Source organism: Cygnus atratus, chromosome 2 (genome assembly GCF_013377495.2).
Source record: "Cygnus atratus isolate AKBS03 ecotype Queensland, Australia chromosome 2, CAtr_DNAZoo_HiC_assembly, whole genome shotgun sequence".
NCBI lineage: Eukaryota > Metazoa > Chordata > Aves > Anseriformes > Anatidae > Cygnus > Cygnus atratus.
In genome coordinates, this window is record NC_066363.1 from 103158344 (window position 1) to 103178554 (window position 20211).

The window sequence follows — 20211 nt, forward strand, 5'->3', positions numbered from 1 at the left end:
CAACACAAAATACGTTCCTTATTGAAATCCCAGCTCTTCCTCACTTCCTTCCCCTCTCTTGGACTCAAGGCAGAAAAGCAGGTTTTGAAGAGTCATCACAGGGGCTGTGGAGAAGCCATCTTTACCAACTATCCATTATGAGAAACCTTGAGGCAGCTAGCGGGGGTCAAATGAAATCAAGAGTTCTTTTTCAAGCTTTCACAGTTTGGTCCTGCATTCTGTATATTTTTTAAGTTCAATATAATCTCATTATGTCTGATGAAAGAAACATGACCAGCTCTCTTTTCCTGTCTCTTGATTTTGTTTAATTCAAAAGGTAAGATGTCAAAGTCATAAAAGGGATTAATTTTTTTATTTTATTTTATTTTATTTATTTTATTTTTATTTATTTTAAAGGTTGAAAAACCTCCTGTGTGCACTGCCTGTAGGCTAAGCTCAACTCAAGCTAATGGGTTTCTCTGTGGTGTGGATGATTGGCATAAAGAGAAGAAGGTAGATGATAGAAGGTGAGATTTAGACACTCAGTAGTGAGTAAATCCTACTCATTTATGTGGGAAATAAATTATATAGCTCAGAATATGTATAATTAATAATAAATTATATAGCTCAGACTAAAAAACCTGCATAACTGCCAGGATGCAATTGTCATGTGATTATTCAGAATGAGGTAACTACAGCACATGATGCAGTTTTCTCATCTTTCACAGACAGCTAGTTTTGGAAACCATTACATATAACTGTAGGCAAAAATCCAAAAGGTGATATGACTTAATGGGAAATACAGCAAAATTAGACAGTATCAGATAGGATCACATGCTGAATATCCATGAATATCATGTTCTTCATCTGTGGGTTGACTACCTTACCATTATGGGAGACAAAACTTTTCAATCTTCAATATCTTCGAAAAACCTGAAATGTTTCCTTTTTTTTCCTCGGTTTCTAGTTTCTTCTTTCAGCTACAATTTCTCTCATATTTTGTATCAAATTTCATTAATCAATCAAGTTTCTTATTAGCCATTCACTTTCTGTTAACTATCAGAATATATCTAGCCATTACACCTGAATTTGTACATGAACATCTCAAACTTCTCTCAATTCCCTTCTTTCAGCCAGGCTCCTTCTGCATACCAACATTACTCAGGAAGTCTGAAAACAAATGGCTTATTAGGTGCCTAAGCATGAATGTTGGAAGCTTTATTTCAGCTAACCTGCAGCAAATTTAGTCTTTTCCTGAGTATTCCAGTGGCCTTCACTCACCTTTGTTTGTTTGTTTGTTTGTTTGCTTGCTTGCTTGGTTAGGTTTGGTTTTGTTTTACCTTTTTCTTTTCTTTTCTTTTCTTTTCTTTTCTTTTCTTTTCTTTTCTTTTCTTTTCTTTTCTTTTCTTTTCTTTTCTTTTCTTTCTGTGTCTTTTTAATCAGGAGATAAAAAAGTGTTTATGGTCTGTATCTGGACTTTGTTTTTTTGCAAACTATTGCCTACTAAAGAGATCTTTATTATTGCATTACCACTTACGTCAGCTCTAGCTCTGGAAAGAGAACCACATACTCAGTAGTCATACTCACAAAAATATTAACAGCCCAGATCCTCTCTCATCTGCCAGCCGGGTAGAGGGGGAAGTTTCCAAAATTTAACTGTTTTGAAGACTAACCATTGGATTAACACAAATGGATTTTATTTATTTATATATTCATTGCTTGAAGTTGTAACACAAATGCTTTAAATCTTTGGAAACAGTTTTCCTTCTTTTCTTCATTTTTACTTGCTTCAAGCATCTTCACCAACAATGAAAAGTTTAGTTGAAGAGCCACTGTTTCACCCTCCCAGCCCAGCCAGAATTAGTCTGATGGCAAATTACAGTGTGAGTAGGCAGTATCTTCTGTGACCTGGCAGGGACCACTCAACAGCTTTGACAGAGCAACGCAGGATTCAGTGAAATTCAGGCTTGAAACCATTACAAAATATTCTGATTTACTACATAATTTGTAAGAAGTAGTAGCATTTGACTTACTACATAAACATATATGTATATATGTATAAATTACCATCTATAGAAGCAACTACAAACATTCAAATAGTTATGGGGGAAGAGGAGGAGTGGAATATTACAAAAGGTAGAAAAAAAAACTAACTGGAGGTATCCTAAAGCCTTAGATAGCTTTTAGTATCATGGTTCCATGAAGCCAGATGGCAAGTAATACAGGCAGAGAATAAAGGAAAGTAAATCCTCCTTGTAAATCGGGAAACTGCATCCAAAAAATATACGTTATGCTGGAGAAGAAATCTAAAATAAGCCTTTAATGGAATACTATGTCTGGACAAGGAAACTTGCAGTCAGGGCAGTGTTAGGAGCAGAAAAAAGACCTTGATGCTGTGTAAGCACTGCTCAGCAATAACTAAAACATTTGTGTGTTATCATCACTGATTTCATCAAAAATACAGCACACAGCACCATACAAACTACTATGAAGAAAATTAACTCTATTTCTAAATTTCTGTTTCTATTGCTAAAACCAGCAGAACACCTTTTCCACAGAAGGTTAAACAGATCAGCAGATATGATTACCTCATGTGTGTTGTGATAGCTAACAGACTGCAGTTCAGCTTGGTTATTGAGGTAGACTAAACTAGTTAGATCATAGAAAACTGGCTTTTTTTTTTTTTTTTAATATATAACAGATTGAGAATGCGAAGAAAAACCCAAACCAACCAACCAACCAACCAAAAAACCCTGAAAATAATAGGAAAAAAATGTAAAGGAAAAAAAAGGAGAATTATGCATTTATGCTCTAAAGCACTTTATGAATGTACTACAGGAATTACAATTTTAAATTTGGGTACTATTTTCTCTTTAAATCTAGTTAAAATGATAAGTAGGAAAGACAAAATCTCGATATAAATGGTCTATAATTATTGCAGTTTTCAAATAATATGTCATAAGAGACAGACTTTAAGTTTTATACAGGGCTGGTATTTAACTTACTGATAATTCAGTTTGACCTGCATTTTTGGAGACCAGTCTTTAGGCATAAGACAATATACCCGTTAGGCTTATTATTATAAAGGAATAGCTTCAAATACAGACTGAATTAAAATTCTAGATGATGAAGGTAACCTAGGGATGAAACACATTTTACATACACAACTGAGAATTCAGTTTTTTTTATAGCACCACATAAAGACTAAGAGGAGTACTGAGTCTGCAAAATGTTATCCATATACGGGTTGGCTGTATTGAAGTCAGTTATTATGTTTCTAAGTAAAATGTTCAATTTTGCTTCATAATACATACAGTTAGAAGCATTTCTTGTTAATGAAAGGTTTGGTTCTCACTTGGATTGAGGGTTTAATTTGTATTAAAATAACCAGTACTGTACACATAAAACCACATGTAACACATATAATGAGAATCATTAGATTTCCCTAAACAGCCAACCAGAAAATTTCCCTCCCAGGAGATTAATGTGCAGGAAACTTCTATGGCCACCATGGCAGAAATTTTCACTGATTTCTGTTTATCTGGAAGGATATTTTTAAGCAAATCTACCATTCACAGAATCACAGAATTGTAGAATCATTAAGGTTGGAAAAGACCTCCAAGATCATCTGGTCCAACCATCACCCAACTACCAATGTCACCCACTGAACCGTGTCCTTAAGTACCATGTCCAATCTTTCCTTAAACACCCCCAGGGACGGTGACTCCACCACCTCCCTGGGCTCCAGTGCCTAACTACTCTTTCTTCCTATCGTTCATGCCATTTATATCCTGTGAATAGCAGAAAAAAGAGCAACATTTTGGTTCATTAAATTATTGTCCATAATTATTTTAAAAAAGAGAACTGTTTCCCTAGATAAGTTTAATCTTTTTAGCTCTGTAGTTGTCGTAAGAACATTAATTTCATCTCAGTAACATATTATTTCAGTACCAGTGAATGAATTTTGTGTGGAACAAACCAAAATCTTCAAAGAAGAGTCTACTGAAACTAAAATAATTTTCTAAATAATATTGCAATGTGTATTTCCTCTTTCTGACAGAAAAATAATTCTCTGCTCTTGAATCAGGAAGTTTTTTCTTGACACATTTGCTAAACATTTGGGGAAGGCATCAAGTAAAATGCTAAAAAAAAAAAAAAGAAAAAAAAGAAAAAAAAAAACTTTCTTTATATGGTTGTTTTTTGTCCATTCTTAAGGATCTTTACTTCTTATTTTTCTCATTTTACATAGTTTATTTATTTATTTATTCCAGCCAAATAAAAAACACTTTCCTTTTTGTCAGTTGCTTGTCTCTAAAGTTCCTTTCTAATTTCACACAGGAGAAGCAGCCATAACACAGATTTACTTCCTCACTATTCCACTGAAAAGGGTTTTTTTTTTTTTTTAGTAATTTCTGTTGCTTTTTGTTGTGCATTTTGTTCTATGTTTCACATAAATCATATGAAAAAAAAATGCTGTGATGACCTTCTAAAATATTTAAATAACCACTTATGTGACACATTCACCCTCTTCTTCATTCAAATTAAAATGAACAATGTCTTTGGCAAAAAATAAAAACAAAACAGTAGGAGAATGCTACTAAGCTTATTTTCATTTTTAAAATCTAATCCACGGTCCACGTTTGCATATAATGAAAAGGTTAAATACATTTCATGGACAGCAGGTGATTCTATGACTGTACAACTCTGAAAAAAATGGGATTCAGAGTGGTTCCAGTATAAAACTACAATATGAGTATATGTCCTCATTGCTTTTAGAAGACTGTAGAAACTTTACATTTCCTGAAGGATTAGTCCTAAAAATACAAATCACCTTCCCTGCTGACTGCTATGATAAAGACCATAGGAGGTGGCTTTTATCTTCTTGAATTTTTTAAACATATGCTAAACAAAGTTGTTCCTGACATATACCCTGACTGCTATTTAATGGTCAGTCTAACCTTTCCTGTCAAAAAGACAAAGTACTGCTTTTTTCCTGTAAAATGCTCATAATGTAGCTAGAATTTAAGAATCAGCTAAGAATTCTGGATACATCACTTTCCACTTATTTATCTGCACAATTTTACATTGTAAGTAGCTATCCTAAATTGCAGTCTTATCAATTAAATAATACTGATTTAAGCAGTCTTCTGGCCTTAAACAGAAGGAAGATAATTTAATTAAATTACATTGGGAATGAAGTTAAATGTAAGAAGGAATAACTTTATGAAAAAGCTTCATCTGTGATAAATTGAAAGCTCGTGGACGAATATAGCATTTACATCACTGTAAATTCTTATAACAAATTCTTTGACATTTAAAAGAACACTAATTTCTACCCCCTTAGTTCTGCTTATTACAATGTATTATGCAATCAATACTATAAATGCATCATTAACCACCCTGTGATTAATGTAACTGCTAACATTAGTTTGGTACAATACATGGATGGATCTAAAGCCAAAGTATAGATCTTGTTGGATCCTTTTTTTTTTTTTTTAATGTTGTATCAATATATTTCTGATGTTATTTGTGATGTAAAGACTACTAGTTGTACTTTCTGTTCTCTTTTCCATGCATACTATATAGGTTTAGAATGTTTACAGAGGTGAAAAGCCAAATCTCCATCATCATTAATGGTCCATCATTAAAAAATGTCCTCAATCACTGCTGGATTTAGATGAATAATTGCCATTCTCTACCTCAAATTCCTCTACTGTCTTTGAGACTATGAGTGTATGCCAGTGCTTACGTAGGCTTGCAACGATATAAAGAACATCTTTACAAAACTTGCAGCACAATAGCATGTTAATCATAGTATCTATATTTGCAATACCTTGATATTTATTCTGAAGAGTCATCCCAGTTCTCTAGGACAGGTGGCTCTGAGTGGCTAATGTCATATTGCTTAATAAATAAGCCATACAAATAACTACACCATACTACATTATGCAGCATTTTTAATCTTTCCTACTTTGCCATGTGACTGCCCAGCACCTAATGCACAATATTTAACTGTTATATGCACACCTTATGATCACACTGAAAGTTTCAAAAGCAAGCCACACATAAAATTGCAGATGCTTCTGCTTTTAATACTGGTCATGTTTAAAAGACATCAGTATGATCCAGGGTCATTGCAAGGCCTGACTCATTGTGTTCTTTGAGCCATGCAAAGCATTTCTGCATAGACGAATCACAGAATCTCACAATGCTTCAGAAACTACTCCTCTGCAAAAGAGAATGACCAGAGACGTCCTGACTGCTTGGCAGTTTTATGCTAAGCAGTATGAAATGTTTAGATGGAAGAACTCCATTGATCCTCTTCAGCTTCATGACCTGGGACTAAGGATCTAAGTCTCCAGCTACATGCTTTCCACACACCACACACACACACACACACACACTGCAAATTCCCTATGATTCTGGATCTTCTGGACACAGCACATATGTCTCAGAACCAGAGACATAGCAGATATAGGATGAGAAGTCCAGGAAAGGGCTACCTCAGAAATATATTTTGCCACAATATTTTCCTATGTCCCTTCAGCACAGGAAGGCTCTAGTGACTTCAGTCCTAGCAAGCTTAAATAGGTAGCATGATTACATACACATGATTCTACATGTTTATATGTACATATTTAATTTATGCCCTACTACCTCTCTAGATGTTAAGGTTTCATTTTTAGTGACACAGTGACACATTTGTGATTTATCCTCATTCCCTTAGGATGCTGGTATCATATTGTGCTTGTACTTTTGAAATTCCCTGCAACAGACTCCTTGTTTTATTTCAACAGCCTTCAAGATGTGGGTAACTGACAACATTATTAATGGTTTATTAGCAAAACTTAGTCATTAGTAGGTCCCTACTCTAGAATCACTGAATAGGTCAATCTACAAAAGATATCTAGCTAGAAGATATATATATAATGAGATTACATATATATTTTGCTAACTCATTATTATTATTTTCTTTTAAATACAGAAATATCACTGGTATTTAAACTAAACTGCTTCACAATACTATTCACCATATAGATCAAGCCTTAAACACAAAGGTGAAATATTATGAAACTACTCACTCCTCACAGCAAACACAACCTAGCCGTTCTCCATATATTTCCTCTTTCTTATGCCTGTTCCACAGCTGCCTTCTTCAATCAATTAAGTTAGCAGGTTGCTAATATATCCCCCATCTTGAAGTCCCCTCCGGTTTATAGCATAGTCAGCAGAATTCGTAAATCCATCTTGTGCGTAATGACTTTCAAGGCAATCCTCTGTAGACATTGTCTGCAAAAGCATAGAGTCTTGTCTACCCCTGCCCCTGGCAAGCACTGCTACAACTGTTTTGAGATGTTGGTAGAATCGATAAACATGTATTATATTTTTTTGGTTGTGGTTTAAAACGACAGGCAGCTAAGCACTGCACAGCTGGTTGCTCACTCTTCCAACCCCCAACTGGAATAGGGGAGAAAAGTGGATAAATAAATAAATAAATAAATTAATTAAAAAAAAAAACTCAGAGATTGAGATAAAGACAGATTAATTGGTCAGAAAATGAAGGAAAGGAAGGGCAAATAATAATAATTATAAAAGATAATGATAAAAGTGATGCACAATGCAATTACTCACCACCTGCTGTCCGATGCCCAGCCTGACTCCAAGCAGAGCCTCCCCTGTTTTATTGTTCAGCATGATGTCATATGGTATTGAATATCTCTTTGGCCAGTTTGGGTCCACTGTCCTGGTTCCGTTCCCTCCCAGCTTTTTGTGCACCCCCATATGCACAGTACCATACCTGTTACTAGGAAGAAAATTAACACAGCTGAAAGAAGGACAGTTGGACAGTCTTGAACCACAGCCAGTAACTGAAGTTAGGAAGTCTGAGAAGACTTCTTCACAGGAAAAAAAAAAAATAATTAAAAAAACATAAAGGAAATCCTGGGAATCCTGGGGACAATGAGGAGCAACAAGCTGATTCCAGCTGGAATCAGCTTTCCAGGAAGGATTCTGTCATTGTGAGAAAACAGCACTAAGAAGCAGAGAAGGAAGAAAACCTCTTCAGAGTGTACTTGAAAACTTGTAGCCCAGAGGTCCACCACATGAAAGACTAGGCCCACCTCAAGCAGGTTGTCTACCAGAATGAGACCTAAACATAGTTCTCTGATTTCTGGAATAAGTCAAATAGTGACTGCATCTGAGAAGGAGTCTATTAAATGAGTGACACAGAGAAAGATGATCTGTGTGACCTCCCAGTACATTTTCCAGGTATGTATAATTTGTTGATGCAAATGCAGTCTTGATGGGCCTGTAGGAGGGGTGCAGAAATAAAGATGACTCACTGATAAGACTTTGATGCTTAAAAACTAAAACATTGAAAGTTATTTTAAGCAGTTATGTTCCAGCCTATATGTCCTGGATAATTTCAAATATTTTGAATAAAATGAGAACATCTATATTTACTAATAGTTGCCAGAGAACTTGCCTCATAAACATAGTTATGCAATTAAGATGACACCTTCAGTTTTTGATATTTCTTTCATAATTTTTATGAGTTGTGTAGTTTGATGCAGCTGAAAAATAAATTCCTTTTGAAAATACTTCAGAAAAAAAAAAGACATAAGAAAAAGCACACATGTACATACACCTGTCTGTTTTTGAATTTTCTGCATTAGCATAAAATTAAGAGCTACATCTATATCGCTGCTCAGTTTCTCAACTTGTTTTTCACCCCCAGAAATAGAGCAAAATGATCAGAATACTGAATTAGGATAGCATTGAACAAATAATGGATTTTCCCCAGTTTGAATAACTGTTGAATTATGAGTGTCCTAATTGTTACTTGTAAGGAAAGATTGAGTGACCCAAAGCCATCTCCAGTTACCTTGTGTTGGCTTATATTCAAAGACAAAACCAAGTCACAGGCCCCAAGCAGTGTGCTCCAACTCTAGAAGGCACGTGTAAGCGAAACCCATATGTATGGCTGTATTACTATCAGTCCTCCAGCAGTTGGCCAGCATCCATGCAGCAACAGAAAGCTTTGTAATCCCAACATAACCACATTCTGCATGAACATCCTGTGTGTATCCTCAGTCTCTGTAAAAAAGAAAGCCCCTTTCTTTTCACCCTGCAAGGTCATTTAGGCTCAGAAAATTCCAAATGACATTGTCTTCTCCCCTCTTTCCCTTACACAGGTAGGGTCATTCTTGGCTCATGTTAGCTCCTCAATCCCACCTTGCAACTAAAGTGATTCATGCTCCTGTCAATTCATTGTAGCACATGGCTGGCATTGAAGCTTCACTGACCAATCCATCCTTTTCCACTGAACAGGATTTTTGCAACCTTATTCTTTTGTTTCTGACCATCTGGCTGTCATCAAAGCTTCTCATAAATCAGGGTAGACACATGTCCATTTTCTGATGCAGGAGATTCAGGATGAGAATGACAGGTAATCTCCATTAGCATTTTCTCCACCTTCTGAAGTGAAATCCTCCCTTGTAAGTTTTCATGTACTCTCAAACCTGCTGAACAGGTATGTTTGAAACTATGTGAAATGGCTAACATTATCATAGATTGTTAGAGTATCAAAATTGTCACGCAATACCTCCTGGCCAAATACATCCTTGTGAAAGAAATAAGCATAAGAAAGAAAGTAAGTAAGTAAGAAGGGTCCAAGAAGAGCTACAGCAATTACTGCAAAGCCTCAGACCACATCCAAGATTGCAGGGAAAAAAAAAAAAAAAAAAAAAAAAAGGACATCTGAAAATCTGAAACATCATACATTGCTGTCAGGCAGAGAACCTTCCTCCCTCCCCCCCGCCAACAAACAAACAAACAACAACAACAAAAAAAAACAGCACTACAGCAGGCCTAGCATCTGGCAATCCACAAAACAGTGATTTTGCAGTGTTTTTTATCTCCTGTTGTACTGTGTTTCCTTTCTTTTCCTTTTCCCTCCACCAGACATTCATGGGATTTTACTAACCCAAAAGATAACTGTACACACTAAATGGAACACATTTAATTTGCCAGATGATCCAACTGTGCAAAAGTCCAGCAAGAGTGTTCATGAAACTACATGCCAAGACCACTTTATTCCTTGTCTGAGTTTTGCGTGAGAGATTTAATTTCATATACCAATAAACCAGAGAATCAATTATGGAATTTGGAATTCTTAAACCATTAAAAAAAAAAAAAAGAAAAAAGAAAAAAAAACACAAAAAATGAAACCAAAACAAAAAAAAAACTTTTTTATAGATGGGTGTGGGGATAGATGGTTTTTGTTGGTTATATCTTGCTTAGGCAAGTAAAGTTTATTTTACTGTATCATAAGAAATAACTGTGAGAGTTCATGTGGTTGCTTGATGCTGAGCTTCACAATAAAATCAAGTTTGCAATATGTTGTTGCAAGAGTCTACCCTCATTTTTGTCTAATGCCTTTTTCAGTATTTCTGCAAAGCATTCTGCTAATCCATTTGGAGTTGGGTAATAACGATCTGATCTAGTGCATTTTGTTCAATTTTCTTTTTCTTCTTGAAAACTAGAAATTCTGCAGAAAAATATGAAAATGCTTTATCTAAAACAATCTCTTCAGGCAAGCCATATGGGATAAGTCAAAATCACAATATGCCTCAGTAGTTTTAACAGAAGTGTTTATCCTATGTGTCATTTCTGGCCTCCTACAATAAACACAGTCTATAATTAAGTACATTTATTTATTTTTCTCTGCTAAACCAAGATGAGTTACCAAGGCTTACTGCATTGAAGAAGATGGAGCAGTTTGAGTGACATTGTTCACACTGATTTCCATTTCCATACTAGTCCACTCTCACCATCAAGAATAAGTTCTCTCCATTTTATTTATTTATTTATTAAATTATGTGTTCTCTCCAGCATGCTGGATTAAAAATTACATTGTGTGGCTTGGGAAATGGACATTAACTGAATAGTAGATTACATGTATTAACTATTTAAAAATTTTATTCATCTATACACTGAGAAGAACACAAAATCAGCATTGTGTCTTTCAGCTAGAGCACTTTACCACTTCTGCAAATATTTTAATTATCACAAGTCAGAAAAAAATGAGAAATTCATAGAATCATAGAATGGCATCAAAGAATGTCTTGGGTTGGAAAGAACCTCAAAGATCATCTAGTTCCATCCCCCCTGCCACAGGCAGGGATGTGACCCACTAGATCAGGTTGCTCAGGGCCTCATCAAACCTGGTCTTGACCACCTCCAGAGATGGGGCATCCACAGCCTTTCTGGGCAACCTGTTTCAGTGCCTCACCACCCTCTGAGTGAAGAATTTCCTCCTAACCTCTAATCTCAATCTCCCCTCTTTTAGTTTAAAACCATTCCCCCTCATCTTGTCATTATCCAATTGAGCAAAGAGTTGCCCCTCATCTCTTTTACAAGTCCCCTTCAAGTACTGAAAGGTTGCAGTGTGGTCCTCTTGAAGCCTTCTCTTCTGTAGGCTGAACAGTCCCAGCTCTCTCAGCTTATTTTCATAGGAGAGATGCTCCAGCCCCTTGATTATCTTTGTGGCCCTCCTCTGGACCCACTCTAACAGATCAACATCTTTCTTGTGCTGGGGGCTCCAGACCTGGTTGGCCTCACGAGGGCAGAGTACAAGGGGACAATCACCTCCCTCCACCTGCTGGCCGCTCCTCTGTTGATGCAGCCCAGGATGCAGTTGGCCTTCTGGGCTGCAAGCACACACTACTGGCTCATGTCGAGCTTTTCATCCACCAGAACCCCCGTCCTTCTCTGCAGGGCAGCTCTCTATGAGTTCTTCATTCTCAGGCTGTACTCATGTCTGGGATTGCTCTGGCCCATGTGCAGCACCTTGCACTTGGACTTGTTGAACCTCATTAGGTTCATGTGGGCCTAATTCTCAAGCTTGTCCAGGTATTATTAAGAAAGGAAATCCCAAGCCTTTAATAACTATAAATTGACCCAGATTCTCTGTTTAGCCCTGTCAATGAATCAGCAATAAGATACACGCTATTCTACTGTGTAATTTTGATGTTTTCATATCATTTGCATTAATTAGTGAAGGACCTTTTTTTTTTTTTTTTTTTTTAATCTATCACTAGCAAGGGTATTATTTTTTCACAATGTGTCTTTGGAAATGTTAGGCTGTACTGGGTGCAGGTGCCCACATGCTGGCAGCAGGGGCCACAAGGGCTCGTCCATGAAGCAACGCCAGGACTGCTCAGTGCTGGACACAGCCGGTTCCAGCCGGCTCCAACAGACCCACTGCAAGGCATGGCCGGGGCCAGCAGTGAACATGGTGGCACCTCAGGGACAGCCTAGGAAAGAGAGGGCAAAATGCTGCACAGCACCTGTATAATCTCCACAAAGTAAATTATGTTCTCTACAAAATGGTGTCTACTGGAAAATACCCCTCAACATCTCCAGGTAGATGCAGTCAGTTTATCAAAGGCATTCCTCACAGAGGTGTCCATGAATACAGTGGTTCCCTCCTGAAACAGAGAACACAGAGAAAACATGCACCTGAGCACACATGTACCAAATACCATCCTCCCACGCTTTGGCAAGCTTACGTACAATCCTCACCTTCCATCACTGTGGTTGTTATACCCAGCTGGGCAGCTGAATGCCACCACAACCACTCTCTCACTCCCCGTCCTCAAAAGAAATGTGGGAGAAAATATGATGGGAAGGGCTCAAGGACTGAGATAAGGACAGGGAGATCACTCATCAATTACCATCACAGGAAAAATAGATTCAACATAGCAAGAGGGCTACAAAACTGGTGAAGGGTCTGGAACACAAGTCCTATGAGGAGCGGGGTTGTTTCTTATGGAGAAGGGGAAGCTCAGGAGAGACCTTATTGCTCTCTACAACTACCCGAAAGGAAGTTCTGGGAAGCTGGGGGACGGCCTTTTCTCGCAGATAACTAGCGATAGGACTAGAAGGAATGGCCTCAAGTTGCACCAGGGGAGGTTTAGGTTGGAAATCAGAAGACATTTCTTCTTAGAAAGAGTAGTCAGGCATTGGAACGGGTTGTCCAGGGAAGTGGTGGCATCACCATCCCTGGGGGTGCTCAAGGAAAGGTTGGACCTGGTGCTTAGGGACATGGTTTAGTGGTTGATATTGGTGGAAGGGGGATGGTTGGACCAGATGATCTTGAAGGTCTTTTCCAACCTTAATGATTCTATGATTAATATAATTTATTTTCTGTCACTAGAAGACTAGAACAGTGAGAAACTAAAAAGTAAACTAAAAACACCTTCCCCTCGATCCACTCTCCTTTATGTTCTCCAAACAAGGGTGACAGAGGGACAGGGAAAGGGGGCTGCGGTCAGTCCCTAATGCTTCATCTCTGCCGCTCCCTCACAGTCCTTCTCTGCCCCTGCTCCACGCGGGGTCCCTCCCACGGGATGCAGTCTTTCCGAAACTGATCCTGGGGGGGCTGCCCACAGGCAGCAGCTCTTCAAGAACTGCTCCCACATGGCTCCGTACCACAGGGTCCATCCGTCAGGACCAAACTGCTCCAGCATGGGTCCCCCATGGGCGGCAGCTCTCCCCAGGCCCCCTGCTCCTGCGCGGACTCATCTCCACAGGCTGCAGCTCTGGCCCAGAGCCTGCTCCTGTGGGGGCTCTCCATGGGCCGCATCCTCCTCCAGGCCACATCCACCTGCTCCACTGGGGGCTCCTCCACGGGCTGCAGTGTGGAGATCTGCTCCGCCGTGGGACCCATGGGCTGCGGGGGGACAGCCCGATCCACCAAGGGCCTCTGTACAGGCCTAAGTGGACTTCTGCTCCGGAGCCTAGAGCACCTCTCCCCTTCCTTCTTCACTGACCTTGGTGCCTGCAGGGCTGTTTCTCACCTCTCTCTCCCAGCTGCTGTTTAACAGAAAGTTTTTTCCTTTCTTAAATCTACTGTCCCAGAGACACAGATAACTTAGATTATTGGCTCAGCTCTGGCCAGCGGCAGGTCCCTTTGGAGCTGGCTGGATCTGGCTCTGATCTGACATGGGGCAGCTTCTATGCTCTGCTCACAGAGACCATCTCTGCAGCCACCCGCTACCAAAACTTTGTCACATGAACCCAATTCTATTACTTCTGTCACTAGTTCATTTTCCAGGCAGTTCTACTCTGTTCCTCTTAATACCCACAGAACCCCAGGCACCCAGATTGATAATACTGCTCTGTGTGAACGCAGGGGGTTCGCCCCACCAAAGATCCACACCTTCACTGTAATACCTTTCTTTAGCAGTGTCATTAAGGGCACCATGCCCTATATAACATCCCTTGCCTAACAGGCAGGTCAGCTATACAGTAGGCAGTGGGTCAAGAAAGACACAATGTCAAGTACATTTCCTGGGGCTAAGCACACATCAGTGTCCTACCTGGCAATTCCTCCATTCACCGTTCGCAGCACATAGGAGGGAGTTTTGTAGCACAGCCTAGCACTTAAAACACAGCAAGAAAGGAAGTGGTAGGTGAGAAGGGAAGGAGAGAATCAGCAAATATACCAGACCTCCCAGGGAATCTGACAACACACTCCTTTGCATGTCCTCTCAGTTATGCTCTCCGTCCCCCAAAGGGCAGAGCTTGTAAGCTCACACACAGGCATATGAAGGGATGAGGGTAGCTGAAGTAGCTGGGAATACTGCCAGAAATCTGGCATCTTTATTCCCCAAAACATGAGGAATGGCCAACGTTGATCAGACAGACAGCTATGCATTTAGTGTTTCTGCATTTCTAATTAGCCCAGTACTTACAGGAATGGCATCAGGGAGCTTCCTCTCTTGGAGGATGTCTGTCAGTTTTGTTACCTAATGAAATACCTGTAAAAAGCTCACCTGCACACAGTGGAGATTGTTTTGGGCCACCAGTCACATGTTTCTATACAGCCACACTACAAACTCAATGGTCCCTGCTATGTTAGCACAGCAACCTCACGTGCACCCTCCTTATGACACACCACACTTGGAGAGATCCATGCTAAACCTGACACCCAACACTGGATTGCAAAACCCACTTTCATGAAAATCAAGTGTTATTCTCCCCTTCAGCACATTTCTAGTTTGGCCCTTGGTGGCCAAAGCATCTTCACTACCACCATTGCAATATCTGGAGTTGCAGTTATGTATAATATAGGCATATAATAAAGGCAGTTATGGCCAAATGAAATAGAACTTACCCGCAACTTACACACATATACCAAGTAGCTTTCAATAAAATTACATTAAAAAGCCACTGCCAGACCTTGTTATCTTCCCTTTACTGAGTCATGAAAGAGTCCACAATTCTGCTTCCCATGAACACAGCTACAGGGGCTTCCAGACTCCTTCCCTGGCCTTGACAGCTGTGCCAGTTTTCCAGACATCACCTGGCAAGATACACAGTACTACAGGTTGCTGAATGCAGTGGGTTTGGGGGTCAATGGGGATTGCTCCTGACCTTTTTCAACTGATGCAAGGTTGCTGAAGTATCCCCATGCCCAGCCAATAGTTAGGAGGAACATGTATTCTAAATAGACAAATAAATACATAGCTAGCTACACAGCTCTTTATAGACAGAAAACAATGCTTTTTTTTTTTTTTTTTTTTTGTCACATCTGCATTTACTGTCCCACTTTATACACTTACAGCATTCACAAGTATGAACAAAGATTGCCTGTTCTCATTCTTTCTCTTCTATCAATGGAGTCTAAAGTCTGCTAGTGGAACATGTACACTCACAATATATTGGTCCCTTCTGTAGCTTGTCTTAGATAAGCTTGTCTCAGCCTGTCCAGTAGCTGGTGCTACTTGGAATCCATTGATTTCCCCTTATTGCTGGTGCTTAGGCCTATGAGCCCCTGGGCTTTGCGATACCACTACAGTTGCTGGCACTCAGACCTCTTATTCTTGGAGACTAGTCCAGTTTGAAGTTCACACCCCAGAATCGATAACATTCACACAGAATTGAGAGCACACACACATAGAAAATATTTAGAAGTAGAATTTAACAAGAATATTAGATAGACTGCTATTGTAATCTCATGGCTCTCTCACACCAGCCCCTTGTTTATATGTGGCCAGACCTTTTTATCTCCCTTTTCATCTATTTTCTCATGCTTGTTCCTCCCCTATTACTACTTTCCCTTTTTGGTCCTTCCTAAATATCCTGTAATATCCTACCTAAATATTCTGTAATAAGGTTCTCATGTTCCCACAATCATCTTAGAGCTCCCCCTAAGTTCTTTACAATCCCTAATGCTCTTCCCCCCACATCCCATAATGAATCGCAGACTGCTACTTCCTTTAAACTGCCACCTCCTGTAGTCTGCAGTGAAAGAGTTTCTCTGAGGTCACCAAAATGTGACTCCTCTGTGGGTTTCACACCAGGGATAATGATTGTTCTCCCTGGACAGTTTTCATCAGCCAGTGTCTCCAAGTGGCATATCAGCTCAAAACATCTGCACAGAGCTGGGTAATTGGGATGGAAATCAGGTAAGAGTAGGTGGAATGATTGCACTTTTGGTGGTGGTCATACACGGATAGGTGCACACTGCCATCACTAGAGAGGCAGAAGGGATACAGGCAGTCCCAGTCCCAGTCGAGTGGGGCCTCTGGTCACTCAGGTGGTCTAATGTTGCTGGCTCCCTCAAAAGTTGGAGGGAAGATTGGCTGCTGTGGCCTCACAGTCTGGTAAGGACAAATTGTGTCTTCGTGGCATATGCAGTATCTCCAGTCTGCAGCTGTAACTTGTAAGTAAGTACCAAAATGCCACATCTGGCATTTGCTTCTCTCAAGGGACATCAAAGTGTGTCATGGCCCAGTGGCACTTCTGTCCCTACCCATGGCCCAGGACCCCATGTCAGTCCCTGGGGCTCCCAATTCCTGCTCCAGTGATGCCCAGCAGGGTCAGTCTCCAGCTCCCCACAACCTGTCCTAAAAATCCCACGGGGAGCCCCTGTTGCCTCCAGCCCTAGGGAGCTGCTACCCCCCCGGGTGATCTGACAGGGAATGGCAAAATAAGTAGTTAAATGGAAAATGTGAGGATGTTAGAACTGAAGACCCAGAAAGTGATGTATGTCCCAGGTGACAGCACTGCAAACAGTGACAGCTGGATTCCTCACACAGGGTGGTCCTCTCTTGAGGTGTGATCATATCACATGTGTGGTGACCTGGGGTTGCTGAGTAGGGGCAGAGGAGATTCAGACAACAAAGAACATAAGTAGGGGGGGTTCTGTGAATACGTGATAAAATTTAACTTCAATATTTTTATTTAATTTTAACATGCCCACTGATACACAGTATCAAATGTTCAACACCTTTCTTTTCTGTCAGTGTGGAAGCTTAATGTGCTCTGAAATACTGTCCATGGGGAAAGTGATCTTTCTAAGATTCCTGTGCCCTAGCCACTACTATTGGACTGAAGACTATGACAATTTCAGAGACTGGACAAAGGAACCATGGGGCTGGGGTTGGCTGGCAAGGGAATAGAGAGGAAGGAGAAGGGGTGTGTGTGTGTGTTAAGTTCTACTCTGATTTTGCATCTCTAGGAAGTACTCTGGGTGAAAGGGGCAATGATGGATGACTACACCTGGGCATGCCTGTGTCTAGGGCTTTCAGTTTACCATGTTTCCCTAAATATGAGACGAATAAAGAACAAGATACCAGTGTTAAGCAACCAAATTCCTTTCTAGGAATGAAATTAATTTGGCTAAAAGTAGCCAAATCATTAAAGAAATGATTCATCTGTTTGTGGGGATCAAGTACACACTAATATGTGTTAGTGCCTGAGGGCAATTCATCCTGTTCATGAAACTACTGAGACCCACCTCCATCCATATAGCTGTGCCTTCAGCCATAGCTTCTGAGACTACATGTATTCTCTTCCTGAAGCAAATATTACAAAATAACTTTTAAAATGAACATGAACTGTTCAAGATACTAGCATAGGTGCCTAGCCCTTAGTGCTCCCCTCTAGCAGTTACGAGCACTGCTTGAAGGCACCTCAGATGAGCATGATTGCCTGACAAATAATAGAGACGAATTCCGTTCAAAAGTTCTTTGAATTATAAAAATGGTACCCAAACAGTGGCTGACAACTACTCATTCTGGGGGACATACAAGATTATATCTGAGGGGAGCAGAGAGATGGCAACTAACCTATAATCCTAGAAGTATTCATGTGCACAAGAAGAGGCTATCCTAATCTGTTCTTTGCATCTGTCTATGAAGAGTTTTGCTCTGCCAGGATAACCAGAGCTCATCTAATTTTTTTTTTTTTTTTTTTTTTTTTTACTCCACACACAACTTGCCATCAAGGTCATGTGGACCCACAGTGAGTATTTGTATAAGGAATATCATCATATACCTATCTGGGAGCAAAGCACAGATATACATACCACTGCTTCTTGCATTTGATTGTTGAATTCAATCATCTTACGGAATAAAAAGCACTGCCACCACATATGCTCTTGTACCAGACCCGCATCCCCTCTCTTTATCTGTGATGCTGTCATCCAGTTGTGCGGCTGGCATGTCTCTTTAAGTTTGAATTGATCTGCTGAGGAGTATGCCTGATGCTGTTTGAGTAAATGCTGCAAGCTGTGTCTGAAGCAGTGGGAGGTGATGTGTTCTTGTAGTGTCTTAATACTGTCAATCTTAATTTCAGGTGAATCAGTTTTAACTAACTTCTTCCTGTTCTGATCCCTTTTTGAGTGCAGAAAGCCCTCCATGTTGTTGAACATGCTAGGTGGGACTACTTTGACAGGCTCTTCCATGAGATTGAAAGCCATTCACCAGTGCTTTTTGTAAGCAGTTTTTTTTCTGCCTATACAGAGTGGCCTTATTATAGGAGTATAATGTACCCTTGAGGCTGTAGGGAGAGTTTGCCTCTTGAGGGGAGGCTCTAGAGGCAAATATAGGCTAAGGAATTCAAGGGTGCACTGAAAAGGGTCAGAAGTGTAGCTTGCTTTGTATGTGACTTGTGATATCATCTTGTTGAAAACATCATTGATTTGAAATTATATTTTTAAAAAGGTGTGTGTTTGCAGAATCTCCAGTGAATAAAAGAGGAAATAAGTTATTCAACACTTCAGAAGAAATATCTAGTGAACTAAGGTAGCTACTTCAAGAAATGCAGTCAAAGAATCAACACATATTTAATGAGGAATCTCATTCTTATTGTCTGTGAAGTCTTTCTACCCAGCAATAAGATGAAATTCAGACCAAGAAAATGTGTGACAAGAATCTGTCATTATAAGTTGCAGTCCAATATTTCTTTGATTCTTCATTACCCTATTGAAAAGCCTATTGGATAGCAGTGTGCTGTGCTGATCTGTGATAATATGCCTCTCTGTACTGTAAGAGGCTGAAGTCTAGAGTCTTCTGTAAACAAGGAGCTCACTCTCCATGTTCCAGCCCCTAGCTCTCAAACACAATTACCCAAGCACAAGGTACAAAACATTCTTTATGTGCTCAGTGATAGTGCTGAGGGAGCCTTTTGTCAGTTTGAGGATGGCTTCCCTGAAAACTTGTTTTAGTTATGAGTGCACATAGGCAGGATAAAAGACTACTGGTCTCATATATTTTCCATTGTAAAAATATGCCCTGCCAACTGCCTTGGGGAATTAAAACATAACTAAATATAGGTGCCCATTTAATCAATATGCCTTCCAGAACCTGGTATGTGTACTGTTAGTCTTATACCTTAAAAAACATGAAGCTTATTTCAGTTAAAAAAGTTACATATAATTTTAAATGTTTTACATTGTGTATACATTTAACATAAAATATTTTCACAAATAACTGTTGAATAAATACGATTAAGTTCTGAAGGCAACATGACTGAATGCCCTTTGAGGGAAATTAAGCAGGAATAGATTTCTGACCTGATATTATTTTAAGACTTTCATCAATGACCTTAAAGAAAATGTTCTAGAAAATATTTTTAAAGATGAAAAAGGTTGTAGAACTTGTTAAATAATAAAGTGTGCCGGTCATTGCTTCAGGAAGATTTGGATCACTTGGTAAGCTAGGACATGAGAAATACTAATTTCAGAACTACGTAAAGTAATCTATGCTTACAGAATGACTGTATTAGGCAAACTATACAAGGATGCAAAGACTCCAAAAGACTGAAGTGAATAGTCAGTTAAGTAGAAGTTTTCAATGTCATAAATAAAATAGGTAATTAGTGGGAATGTGGAACAGAAGTAGAGTTGCCTGTTGCAGAGATCCAGTTATTACTATCCAT